The sequence below is a fragment of the Ochotona curzoniae genome, unplaced genomic scaffold (genome assembly GCF_017591425.1).
Source record: "Ochotona curzoniae isolate NIBS_2020 unplaced genomic scaffold, NIBS_Ocur_1.0 contig_430, whole genome shotgun sequence".
NCBI lineage: Eukaryota > Metazoa > Chordata > Mammalia > Lagomorpha > Ochotonidae > Ochotona > Ochotona curzoniae.
Window position 1 is genome coordinate 11,310,994 of NW_024466219.1, and position 14,137 is coordinate 11,325,130.

Here is a 14,137-nt window from a genome sequence, read left to right on the forward strand (position 1 = left end):
AAACTTTTCTCCAAGTCCCTTTATTTCTTTTTGGCAGACAGCTGATGAAGGCAACCTCCCTTGAATGAAAAAAAAAGAAATCAGATTTACCAACATATGCTTTTTCTTTAGTCTTCAGTTATAAGATAGTTGTGAACTCATATTCTGAGAAATAAACCAATAAAGCAAACTGCAAAGCGAAACAGATGTGCCTCCTCTCCAAATTTGGTCCTTTCATTTTCAAATCCTTCCCGACAGCACGGCACAACTGTTGCTAATAAAGGAGGGGTTGCAAGTAATAGAGCCGAGTGAAGTTTTCGCGTGTAGTCAACATTTAAAATAGCAAGTGCGTTTTTGTATTTTGGAAAGTGTGATAAACGCAGCCAAAAGAAATGTTACTGAAAATGTGAAATGACAAGAGAATTTCCGAAATGCAGTGTTCAAAGGTTTCCCGTGCCAGAGCTGGATCCTGTGTGGTTTCTGTATTGACCACAACAAATAGGCGGGTTCCAGGCAAGTAAGTCGGCATCTTTTACCCACAAATGGTGTTTGGAAAGTCCAGGGAGAGTGGCACAGGCCTGCTTGCTCTGATCTCACAAATTATCCTGGTTTATGGCAAGATCTTAAGTCTTTTCAACCAGGACATTTGATCAGTCATTAAATGGAAGATGTGGCTGTGCGTGTGTGAGAAATCGTACAGCATCCGAGTCATCAACTATTTAGAGCGAATCATCTCACTTCAGTGGTATTTTAAATGAGTGGAACAAAGATGCACACATCAGCCTTGAGCCAACTTGAGTTTACATCACTTTATCTTTCCTTTGCCCTTATCCAGAGTCAGCATGTTCTTGGTCAGTTCTGTGTGGGAGAGGAGCAGACCCTGATAGCGGTCAACCTTGGAACCTTGTAGATTACCTTTCTCATTGGCTAGGCTGTGCGTTGACCACAACCTTGGTCACTTGGCTGCTGTCTTGTTTAGTGTGCACATTGAACAACTCAGTGCTGTGAGCCATCAGTGAATGGCTAACCTAAGTGCCCATTCAAGCTGGTCTGTTTATTGGCTAGGGGAGAAAGGAGGGAAAGTGTGGCTTTCAGGTCAGAGGTGCGTAGGTTTGGGCCACAAAGTTTTAAAGAAGCAGGCAGTTTTCAAATTGTGAATTTCCTTCCCTGCAAGAAACAATGGATTAAATATATTTTTTAAATTTGCATCTCTTTGAGTTATATATCAACTCTTAGTTTCCCAGGCCATCGCCCAAACACCTGGCCAAACACCTGGCTTACTGTGATGAGGAGGAAATCATAGAACATCATTTAGCGCCCAGCCTGACCCTTAAGCTGGATGCCTCCTGTGCCCATTTGCAGCCAGCTTATACTGTGATCCCAGCCCTGCCTTGAGTATCTTTGAGAAAAACAAGGAGATTGTGGCCTGGTCAGAGACCAGAGGCCTACTGAGAGAAGATGACCATGGCATGGCAAAGTTTTCCAGAAGAGAGATTTGGTGAAAGAAACTGGGCTGTGTTCCTAAGCAGGTGCCATCATCGCAAGCAGGAGAAGAGCCGGTGTAGAGGCTGGATGGTGAGAGGGAGCAAGTGCGACACTGGGGACTGATCGTAGAATGCAGCTGCAAGGAAGCCACAGTCACGCCGGGACGCTGGCAGAGCCAGGTCATTAGCCGAGCAGGCGACAGCCTTGGCTACATTCCACACTCACTGAACCACTACTCTGTCAGGGGAAGAGGGGTGCGCAGGCCCCGGGGAGGGGGCGACCAGAAGGAGCCATTCTGGAGGCAATCAGGGAATGCTGGCATGGTGCTTAGGGGCAGGAAGGGTGACATGCACCTGATTTACATTTTTGGTAGGTAGCACTGTGGGAAGTTGACATGGGCGGGGCAAGGCAGGAAACCCATGTGTGAGATGGCACAGCAGAGGAAGACAGGTGAAGGGCACCTGTGAGCCACAGAGCCGGGGAAAGAGCTGGCGGGAGTGGTCTGGGATGGGACTCAGTTCTGAGTGTAGAGCCAGAATAAAAACATCTGCTGGAGGTGGAGCAGGTTCCAGAAGCCCCTGTTGTCCCCTCAAGTCTTCTTCACTACAGCATACTCCAAGTTCCACGAGAAACTGAGTGGTGGGACTAATATTACAAGTAGACACAGCTAAAATTCCCCTCGTCTGTGATCCGGTCTTTAACCCCTCATGTTGTACCTGTGGGCAGATAGCAGTTAACCTGGTCAAAAAGGGGTGTGTGTGTGTGAGAGAAAGAAAAATGTAGACCCTGGAGGTGCAATCTCTGTATTGAAATTCCATTGAATAAGCATAATTTGTTGCCTAACTATAAGATACTGTAACCTGTGTCCATCACAAACTTGGCAGAAAAAGAAATATTCCAAGTTGGCCATTCATACTTGATGACGCAAGAGAGGTCAAAACAGATTTTTCAGTGTCTGTCAGGCTTGTAAATACCCCTCACTTCTAACAAGGAATCAGAGGTGACAGCAAATGACAGCCTGGTCATCCGTCAGCAGAGGAACAGAACCCATAGAGGAGGATGCACGCACTGGTAGGGTGCGTTGGAAAGACGAACGGGACTCCCGCAAGCGTGACCTCTTGAGAACACAGGCAGAGCAGGGAGGCACCCTTGAGTCTGAGCTATGGCATCCTGAGGACTGTCCCTACAGGCTCAAGCTCCTCTTCCCAGCCTGGAGACTGCTGGGCTCCCGTGCTGGGTCAGGGGGCAGCAGATCAGGCTGGGTACCTGCTATTCCTGCTTCCCCCGGAGACCGCTCTCTACATGCTGAGAACTGTGCTCTTACGTTTGGAGAATATTTCCTGTCTGAGGATACTTCATCAGGACTGGGGCCAAGGTGTGGGATGAAAACAGTATCTTTTTTACATGTTTGTTACGTGTTTGAAATCCACACATTGTGTTTTCCTAGTTCAGATTTTCCCTGGCATGGCGCCTCCAGTGTGCTTTTGGGTTAGAGCAGAGTTGAAAAGCATGTTACTCTTGGAGAGGGTTGTGTGCTTGCCTCTCATCTCTGAGCTTGAACTCTGATTTCGATGTCAGCGTGAGGATGCTTGGGTAGAACTGAGTGATGCGCATGGCAGCCCCGGCTGGAGTTGGAATTGTGCTGTATGTTTTCTGTGTGCTTCGTGTTTCCAACACAACACTTGGTGCTGAGTCAGCACTCTCCAGGTGTTCTTTACTGATGAACACAGGCGAATCAAGGGACTTTGGTTTTGTTTTTGCAGTTGATGTGGGTGGTACAGACCTTTCGTCCACTCTTACCTCCCCAGATGCCCTCCCTGGCTGGGTCTGGACCAGACCTCAATCCAGGTCTCCCGTGTGGGTGGCAGGAATGGAGAGACTTGAGCCATCGTGCTGGCCAGTGGGGGCAGTGCAGCAGCAAGGAGCTTGGGTCGGGAGCCAGAGCAGCCTTCCCAGCCGGGCATCCCACACATGCCTTAACTGCTCAGCTGAAGGCCAGCTCTGCCTCACCGAGCCGTCACCCCAAGGCCTTTCCCAGGAACTCCATCTGGAGCTCCACACAGGGGTGCTTCAAAAAGTCATTGGAAAACAGAATTCATGCAAAGGTAAATTTCTTTTGGTGCAAAAATGTTTGAAATCCACGCGTGGTAGTTATCGCTGTTCTGTGTGTTTTGTGGCGTACATTATCCGTGAGCTTTTTGAAGATGTCTTCCAGGCATGGGATTCAAAAACAATTTTTTTTAAAGAAACCCTTTCTTTTCATTACAATTTTGCATGAAACTTTTGAAATCCCCATGTGCTTCTTTAAGATGCCATTTGTACAAGCAGAATGAGAGTTAGGACAGTGTCACACAAGTGGGAACCAGAAAAAACCAACCTGTATGCAGAGCACTGAACTGCCTTACATGAAAGGTGCCACCTTGATTGGATAGTCTAAGTAACTATAGGACTTTTGATTCCTGGGGCTTTTAAGTATATAATAAAGTTTGGTTTGTTTCTTTGTTGAAGGATTTATTTATTTTTGTGAAAGAAGGGCAGGGGGAGAAATGGAAAGAAAGAGATTTTCCATCTCCTGGTTCATTCCCCAAATAGCTGTGACAGTTGGGGCTGGACCAAATCAAAGCCAGGAGCCAAGAACTCTGGGTCTGTCACATGGAGGCAGAAGGAGCCCACAGTTTGGGCTGTCTTCTGCTGCCTTGGCAGGTGCATTGGCAGGGAGCTGACTCAGAAGTAGGAGCAGCCAGGACTGGACACGTGCTGTGATGTAGGACACCCATGTGGCAGGCAGTGGCCTACACAGCTGTGCCAGAAAGCCAGCCTCTGTGTTTGTCTCCAGGTCAGTGCTGAGTACCAGAGATGCCGTGAGCTCATAGAGAGCGGTAAGGTGCATAGGTTCTGTCCTCTTCAAATAATTCCCTCCTGGCACTTTATGATTCTTTAAAAAAAAAAAAAATCCTTGTTTGTTTGAAAGACACAGTGAGCTCCCTTCCACCTGCTCACTCTTGAAATTCCGCCACTGCCTCACCCTGGCCGGGTCTCAGGCTGACACGTGGAGCCAGGACCTGGGTCTTCACATGTGGGTTGCAGGAGCCCAACTAGCCATGCCACAAGGCCACCCCCAAAGATCCAACAATGCGTGGTTTCTGACATGACGGGGACTTGCTTCCTTAATCTGAATCTCACCGGTATTTCTTCTGCTCTGACGTTTAGAGATCTGGCACGTGCTTTTTCTCTTCACAGCAGTACACTGTCTGCTTGGGCTTTCAGCAATGGAGCCTGGTGAGGGGCAGGGCAGCTGGTAAGCATGATGCCAAGAAGGAGACTGCCACCCAGGGCCTCTTAAAGACTGAGGTCAAGCCAGCATAGAGAGCAATGCTGTTTGACTGTGTGTGTGAAATGAGCACAAATGATCCCAGAGTAACTGCTGACGTCAGGGGATGTGGAGGCCCACACAAATGGTAGACAGTTGGCCATTACAGTGTGGCCAAGGAAAGGCACCCGTGTAAACCCAGCCCCCGTCTGCCCCGTGAGGCACAGTGCAGGGGCAGCCAGGAGGACATGCTGCTATGGCCCTGATGTGCCTAGGACACCTGCTATGGCCCTCCTGAGCCATGATGCCCTGGAGCTCCCTCTGCTTGGGGAACCCCTGGAAAGATCTGCGGCCAGGGCCTTGGGATGGGGCGGAGGGCAGCTTTTCAGAGGAGGTCCACGTTCCTGGGTTTGTTTGGCCCTTACTGTTTGTGGGGGTGGGTAGCACCATTCCAAGCACAGAAACAGCCGGGAGATGTGAACCCCCCCTTTGCCTTCCTGCAGTGTGGAGATGAAGTAAAGTGGCTTCCGAGTCGCACAGAGGGCCTGGAGCCCGGTGCCTGGGCCCTGCAGCACAATGAGTGGGTTTCCCCCCTTGCCAATCAGAGGGTGACACAGCAAAGGCAGCGTTTGCCACCTAGCTGCTGTGCCGCTGTCCAAAAGCCAAACCAGAGCGGGCCCTCCTGACGCCCTCCTGGGGCACTTGTAACTGCTTCAGGAGGGCCCCAAACGGGTCAGAAATCAAACGTGTGTGACCTTTGATATGCAAACATGAACATGAACTTCATTCTGAAGCAGGACAGTTTGCATGTCAATAAAGTTCTTCCATGTCATCTCCATGAAGATGGGGTGGGGGCTGCCTCGTGCCGCGGGGTGCTGGCTCCTGCTTCGACTGCCCACGGCCTTGTCCTTCATGTGACATCTAAAGGCGCTCTTGCGCCCCGATTTGTTCATGGAGCCCAGGGCTGCAGGCGACTGGGCTCCCAGGCTCACCCAGGTGTGGGAAGTTCAGTGGTTCCCCTCAAGTTAGAGGAGCCAAAGAAATAGCCCTGGGCACTGCTGGCAATTAGCATTCTGGCTCCGTGTTGACCTTTTCGTTGGTGATATTCTAATTCAGAAAAAACACTCGCTAGACACTTGTCAAATCGCCGAGCTCATCCTAATGCGTGGCTGGGAGCTCTGCCACCGAGGGCCTCTCTGGCAACTCACGTTTCCTGGAATTTATATAATCATTTGAAATTCAGAAAGGATTGATTAGCATTCACGAGGTGCCACTGTTCAATATTTACACCAGAGAGATTTGGCAGAAGCAAATAATGGCCCATAAAGTTGATGCTTGTCTTAATTAAATGCACTATGATAGGTGTCGTGTGGGTATTTTCTTCCCACCTTTTAGTGAGCAAAGCAGTTTAGTGACGACTGGATATAACTCATTTTGGAGTTCCACGTTGGAATGTAATCAATAGGTGTTTACAACTGTGGGAGAAGAGATGATCATTTGTTCTCTGCTGGCAGAAGACTGTAATTGCCTAAATAGCATTTATTTGAGCATATTTCTGAATTAGCTTATACTCCCAAATATTCATCACGTTTTGGCTGTGTTTGCACTGATGTCGTTTTGCTAACTGTCACTGCTCAGGGAGGTGATTGTTTGCAAAGCCGCTGTGTGGTCAGGTAGACTGGGATGAGCCAAGGGGGAGACTGATGTGTGAGTCGAGGCTACCTCCTCTGCCAGCCTTAGCTGTGCCTGGTGCAGGGCACCAAGTGGCTGTCTCGGAAGTGCCTCGGAAGGGGTTAGGAAGCCAGCACGGTGTGTTCAGAGCTCGCACATTGGCGCACTCTGCACAGCCCGGGGCCTACGTCTATTCCAGAATGGAGCCAATCAGTGAGTCACATCTGAATCAGTTGTTAAACCTTTATTCCAGTTTACTGATAAAATCTGATGGGTCCCATCCCGAGTCCCGGCCATGTTTGGTTAAGAGGGTTAAATTCCACATGGGCCGACCCTGGCCGAGCCAGGCCAGGGTCAGATTCGAAAGTAAGAGTCTTGTTGGTTGTCATTGAAAATGGTGAGCTGCACCGAGTGTTGGTACCTGCAGATGTTGTCAGCTCCTTTATTTGCTTCTGAGGCAGAGGTACAGAGAAACTTAGAAAGGTGCCTAACCTGCTGGCAGATGCCCCAAGTGCTTGCCAGGCAGAAGCCGAGAGCTCCCAGCTCAACCCAGGTCTCCCACCTGGGTGGCAGGGACACAGCCTCGTGGGCCACATCAGCAAGCAGCTGGAACCCAGGCATTCTGACTGTGGCGTCTGTGGCTTCTGAGGAGGTTTCTTCATACCTGCTCACACTTTTTTTTTTTTTTGCAATTTTTAAAAATTTTGATTATTGTAAAATTTACAGAATATCAAGTTTACCATACTAACCGTTTTCAGTAGTGGCTGTGTCTGCACTTGGAGAAAGTGCTGTTTGTGAATAGCATTGCCCTCTCCATGTCACATAACCTGAACAGAAGCAGTGACCTGAGACTGTGTCCATGCTCAGAGGCCATGCAGGGAGCTGAGAGCGCCAGGCTGCCTGGCCCCCGCCTTGCTGTCTTCACTCTTCTGCCACACCAGAAAGGAAGTCTCAGAGCATTAACCTGAAAGAATAAGACCAGAAGTAGGAAGTGAGGACGGGGGAGAAGCTCATGCAGGCTTGAATTCAGATGTGGCCCGGCAGCTGTGCCACGCTGGGCACAGCAGAGCCGTGATCCACGGCCTGGTTGTGAGGGCTGGGTGGGTGGCACTTGGTAGCAGTAAGTGATGTTCAAGACACTTCCTTCCATTGGGGAGGGTCATACAGACCATGTCTCTTCTTGGACAGCACCTTTAGCGATGAAAAGTCCAGGGAAAGCTCTTTCTCGTGTCGCCATCATTGCCGCTTTCACTGCTGAGCCCTAGTTAAAGACCCTCTGATCTGCTAGCCAAGGCACCGTCATCACCCTGGGCAAAGCCGAGGCACATGGCTTCATCTCCTCTGCCACCCATCCCCATGTGGGACCCAAATCACATCCTAGACCATGTTGTCCGAGGTTGGCGCAGGGCTCAGATGAGCAGGCTCTAACAGGGGAGCCTGGGTCTCCCACCTGCTCCCCGAGAGCTCTGTCCCAGGAGGCTCGCAGACCCTTTGTCCTGCAATTGTCAGTGCCCTATGGTTCACTTGAGTTGCCTGAACACATTGTGGTTCTGTCCTGGACCTGCTCGTGCCTCCGCTCTGGAGTCTGGAAGAGAGATACAAACGCCTGTCTGAGATGTGGGATTCTCATGGCAAAGGCTGTGTCTTTGGAGCTAAAATCCTGGAAGTCTCCCTTGCTTCAAGGGAATTGTTAGAATAGAATTCTTTCAGACAAATTAATCAGTTGTGTTTTTGTTTTGAAATCCGGGCTGAGATGACAATAGTTCTCTTTAGGAACTGTGTACTAAGGACCTTGGAGTCTTCCCACCCCAGTGTTTGCATCAAACTCAAGGGACTAAGTGGGATGGGATCAGGGATGAAGGCACAGCTTGTGCACACAGTGCCGTGTTTGCACGGTCTCAGAAATGTGGCTTTTGGAGTCCAAAGTCCTGGGTTCTGCAAGCAGAGCAGTCAGGGCACAGAGGAAGCAGGGTCGGCGAGCTTCCGCTTTCTGCTACGTGAAACCGACACCAGTGCGTGCCTCTGAGCATGCGTGGGGCTTCGTCCTCCACGTCTCCATTCAGGAGGGCACTTTCTTGGATGTCTTCCCCAGCTTCATAGCTGCACATATACCTCTTTTTTTTTTAAGATTTTTTTTATTTTCAAGGCAGAATTAGAGAGTAGGGGCTGGAGAGGGAGGTGTTCTCTGAACCAGGCTCAGACCAAGAGCCAGGAGCGCTGTGTGGATCTCCCAAGTGGATGCATGGGCCCAAGCATTCGAGCCATCCTCTGCTACCTTCCCAGGCACGTTAACAGAGAGAGCTGGATTGGAAATGGAGCAGCCAGGACTCAAGCTAATGCCCATATGGTATTACCAGTGTTACAAATGACCACTTACCCCACTGCTCCACAGTGCCAGCCCCAAGACACACATTTCTTCCTCTGTCACCAGTTTCTACTGAGGCTATTGTTTCATGTGTTCAACAGCTCTGTTTTTGTGCTATTTTGTTAGGCTTAGCCCCTTGCTTGGAATACATTGGAGCAGCTGGGTCTGTTGCCCAGCTTGGCCTCCTGCTAGGGCAGACCCTGCGAAGCAGAAACGAGGATGGCGTGACTGGGTTGCTGCCACTCAGGTAGGGAACGGGGATGGAGAACCTGGCTCTCAGCTTCCACCCGGCCCAGCCTTGGTCGCCGGTGGCCTTTGGTGAGTGACCCAGTGGAGAGGAGCTGTACCATGGAAGCAGAACACAGCCTACAGTTGCTCCTAATCTCAAAGCATCCCTTCCAGGACAGGCCACATTCATTAGCTCTCTCTGATGCACTACCTTTGCTAAGATCACCCAGCTGGGAAGGTAGTAGAGCTGAGGTTTGCCCATGTCAGACCCCAGTCTTCCCCACTGCTCCCTGCTGTCCTCCTGGTTAACTGAGTCAGTATGGGAACCTGCAGGGCACTATATGCCCAGCATTTGAACGGTGATGAGCCGTTCTGATTGGTCTCGTCAAGAATTGGGAGGAAATCGGATTCTTTTAGAGTGTACTGTGGAATGTACAAAGGGGCTGAGCACCCATCCTGTCCTCCTAAAAGGCTCACAGGTCTCTCGCCAGCATGCTGCCCAGGCCCAGCGAGGGCAGTGTCAGCCTGAGCTGCTTGCCTAGCACCAGGTATAGAAATGGCTTTGCACGCCTTATCCGTACCATGCCAGAGGCACTGCCGAGAGGGCGGCGCGTGTGTTCTGCACACTGGCGGGCATGTGGTGTGTCTCATTCCCTGGGGGAAGGAGCCTCTGGTGTGCCAGTTCCTGTCCCGTGAATCCCAGCATGAACAGAATTTGATCACCAGTCCGAGGCTCTGGGCTGGAACTGTTTACAGTCTCTTCTCGCTGTTCGTCTCAAAGCCAAGGACTGGACTCAGTGCAAGCCTAGGGAACAGAGAGTAACACAGGACTCTGTGTTTTCCATTGTGCAAGTCTCATCATAAAGTCTTCAGCATGTTCCTGATATTCCTAGCTGTAGTAATTAGCAGGTTATTCTAACATGAAAAAAAAAAAACTTGTTGCTTGTGTAAGAAATGATGGGACAGATTGGATAAACACATGTGCTGGCATTTGTCCAGAAACAACTATCGAAAGGGGTTGGTGCTGTTAACAGTAATGTGTCTAATTATAACTTCAAGGAAATTCCACTCTCAGAGAGGTGGCTATAGAAATGTATTCTTGTCTTGCAAAAGGATATGGCCACGTTTAGGATTTGAAAACCCTTGCCTTTGTCCTTTTTGCTTGTTGCCACCATGTTCTAGGTTTCTATTTGTGTTTCAGTAACTCTAATACCCTTGAGAACTCTAAAGCCCGGATCGTCATTTTCACTGATTACACAGTGTTTCATTTTATAATGTGCCCACCATGTATTCATGAACTCTCCATCGATGGGCATCAACTACAGACAAGGTTAAAGGGACTTTTAAAATTTTTATTTATGAAAGGTAGGTCAGGGGAAGGAACTCCATCTACTGATTCATTTCCCCAGTGGACATGGCTGGACCCCAGCCAAAGCCAGGAACCCAGAAATTCATCCACATCTTCCCACATGGGTGTCAGCACCCCAGTGGGCAGGAGCCAGAGTCAGGTCCTGACCCAGGCACTCCAGTCCGAGATGTGAGTGTGCTAAATGTGGGCTCAGCGCCTCCTTCCAGACGTGGGTTTTATTCCTCCATGTCTTTTTGTAATATATAGTAGAGCAGTCTTTCAATTCTAGAGTTCTGAGTTGCTCTCCAAAACAGATGTGCCCGATCACTTCCTTAGCCATGTTAAATGGGAGCCAGCGTTCCTGCGTTGTCGTCAGCACTCTGCAGTCGCCATTCCGTCTTCACTCCCAGTGAGATGATCTTCCTGTCTGTATCTGAAGCATCCACTCAGATCCTTTCCTCATTGGATGAAATGGCTTTCTGCACTGGTTTAAAAGCCCTTTCAGTCATTCTGTCTAAAAAGAATTCTTTGGTTTTTCATTTTGTCTATCTTTTCTTTCACAGGAGTAGCCTTCTTTGTCACTATTTTCCTGTGTGATCTTTGATTTTATGTATTGTATTTTAAAAATCCTTCCTAAATTAAATACACTGTCCTTTAGTTCATCCCATATACTAAAACCTTGCCTTCCATATTTAGATTATTTGCTTTTGTGTATGCTGTAGCAGAACTGTTTTCTGTCCCAACTCGTCTTTTGTGCACTCAATATCTATAAAGCTCCAAGTGTCTTTACTTTATCATTACATTGGTATGTGATTATATCGGTCCAATCTCTTGTCTTAAGCATTCTTGGGAGTCGATTTTGATACCTGGTTGAAGGGTGCTTCTGCCTGGGATTTCAAAAACAGTCTCAGTTATTCTTGGGCTTTCGCTTTCCCATTCACATCTCAAGTTTGACATGTTGCTGTGCTTCCAGAAAACAAACCTGCTTGGCATGTTTGTTATTATTGCATTATGTGTAGAGGCTAATTGAGGCAAAGTGCTTTTCTTCACAGAGTCAAGCTCTCTCCTGTTCATGAACATGGTTTACCTTCCCTTCACACAGGTGTACTTTGGTACACCTTCATAAAGCCCCACCCTGGTGCTCTCCCCAGAGGTATAGACACATGGTTTGTTATTGATTCATCAGGAACACCTTATGGAACTTGTTGATATAATGCAGTTTTTTTCCATTTGGTTAATATCCATGTAACTTAATTTGTTTTTTAATATTGAACTTGTGCTAAACAGACCTGTAGAATTCCTGTGCTTTGCCTTGCACCTTCTGCATGGACATTTATGGTCTGAAAATAAATACAGACTTATTTTTGCCCCTGGGATTTCCTTCTTTTGTCGACTAGGCAATATTGACTTGAAACAGCGGTAGTGTTACCTTACTCTGATCTTTAATGGGAGTAAACTTAAAGTCGCACAACCTCATAAAAAAAGTTCTGTCTGTTTTATTAGCCTTCCTATCAAAAAAGAAATAAAATGTTGCTCTTAGAGATCCAGGAGCAATTTTTTCTTTGCCTCTGTTTCAATAAATCCTCCTCTTTTATTATTTTGTTCTCATTCTAGCCTTCTTGAGTTGAACATTTTGTTCATTTATTTTCAGCCATAAATTTAGTTATTTTTTTTCTCCATGGAAGCATTTAGGGTTAAAAAGTAGCCTCTTGGCATAGCCATAGTTATATGTGCAGAAATTTGAATGTAGCAAACCTGTCACCTTCAGTACTGCTACAGCGCTGTGTCTGCACTCTACAGAACCTCAGGGGGGCCGCACACACGATGGTCTGTGTCAGTTGTACCAGGTAGAGTTGTGTGTTGTGAATGGCAGTACCTGGAACCCTGCATTAAGTTCCACATATTTGTGATCTGCATTGTGTGTACGTGTATTTTAAACCCATGAATTATTCATTCATGGATTTTGAAGTTTCCCAGCAAATGGGAATTAGTCCTTCACTCGTGGAGTGTGAGTTGTTTGCATCACGAGGTTATGCATACCATTGTCATTCCTTGCATGCCATGTCTAGTTTTTATAGCCGCATAGTCTTTGTTAGTTGGGTGCCAAATGTTACTGAGGGAATTTTTGATAATTTTGCTACAGCTTCTTGGTATCTTGTCTTTTAGGACTTCATGTCTCTCCCCCACCACCCTTAATCCTTTTATTTCACAAGTATTGTGTCTAATATAAGAAAGCCTAGTGGGTTTTTAAGACTCAAGGATGTATTTCCCAGTCTTCACTTTCACAGGTTTGGTTGAGTTAGTGAGCTTCTCAGGTTTCCATGATTTTGGATAGGTTTCCAGTAAGCAGCATATTGCTGTGCTTTTATTTTGCTTCTCTTTAAGCCACTTTCTATTAATATTGAGATCACATTGAATTTTCAGGAAAATGAAAAAAAAAACTATCTCCGATTTCCCTGATGGCAACATTTTACATAATGGTGGTCAGTGTAAGACCAAAATACTGGCTTTGGTCTAGTGACAGTTGGCACATATCCGCAGTTTTGCGTGCTCTTATGCATGTTGGGGTGGGAATGGGAGTCTGTGCTTCCATCATGTTTAGGTTTGTAGAACCACCAACATAGTCACAATACAGAACTTCCCTGTAACTTCTTCCACTGCTTTGCCCCATACTCGCCACTGGTGTCCAGCTATAATTTGGGACTTTCAACATGTGACATAAGTGCAGTTAGAGCACACCTGGCCTTTTGGGGTTGGTTTTCTTGGCTCTGCCCATCTGTGAGCAGATAACACTTGTTTGTTCCATGGCTGTGTAGATTCTGCAGTATGGATACACTGCAGTTTGTTTTACCCATTGATAAACTGGAAAGACAACAGGGTACAACCAATTAAGACATCTTAATTGGATATCATTAGTGGATATCATGTTTAGTGTTTAAGTTTTCATATATCCCTTAAGTAAATGCCCAAGGATTGTTTTGTTCATTTCTAAGGTAGAGATATGGAAGAGGTGTGCACACACACAGAAATCTTCCATCTGCTGATTCACCCCCAAGTGGCTACAATGGCCAGGGCTGGGACAGACAGTGGCAGGAGCCAGGAGCTTCATCTGTATCTCCCATATGGACGGCAGAGACCTAAGTACTTGGACCATCTTCTGCTGCTTTCCTAGATACATCAACAGGACGCTGGTTTGGAAGAGTAATGAGAGTCGAACTGGCTCCTGTGTGGGATGCTAGCATCTCAGGCACCAGCTTAACCTGGTGCACTAAAATGCTGATCCTATGCAATTGGCTTTTTAAAAAGTGCGTTTGATCCATTTATTTTTACTTCATCTTGATCTTTGTGTTCTTAAGATTGGCTTCGTGTTGGATGACAGTTTTGGTGGGTATAAAACTGGAGGTTGATGGCATATCCTTTCAACTCAGAAGCCCAGTGCCTATTCTCTTTGATAGATTTTGAGATCTTGCATCTATTTTAGATGCCTTAAATTCCCCTTTAAGGTGGGTAAGTTTAGAGGATACTGGAAAACTCAACTATTCTCTTTGATGTAAATCCCTGTGCTGACTGCATTCAACATATGTTGGGGTCTCTCAGTCAATGGGAGACCTGGGAGAGGTCTTGTTGTTTGCTATTTCTCTCTTCATCTCACTGTGGTACTTTTTTTTAAAAAGATAAACATGTGTGTATTATTTGAACGAGTTACAGAGAGAATTCCATCTGCTGGCTCACTCTCTAAATGGCCACAATA

At 47.4% G+C, this 14,137-nt stretch overlaps 1 protein-coding gene across 2 annotated transcripts in view; it reads left to right on the plus strand.

Annotated features, from left to right (window-relative positions):
- NR5A2 (nuclear receptor subfamily 5 group A member 2) overlaps positions 1 to 14,137 on the plus strand; it is a 116,759-nt gene that overhangs the window by 77,016 nt on the left and 25,606 nt on the right. The gene's annotated exons all lie outside the window — the stretch shown is intronic.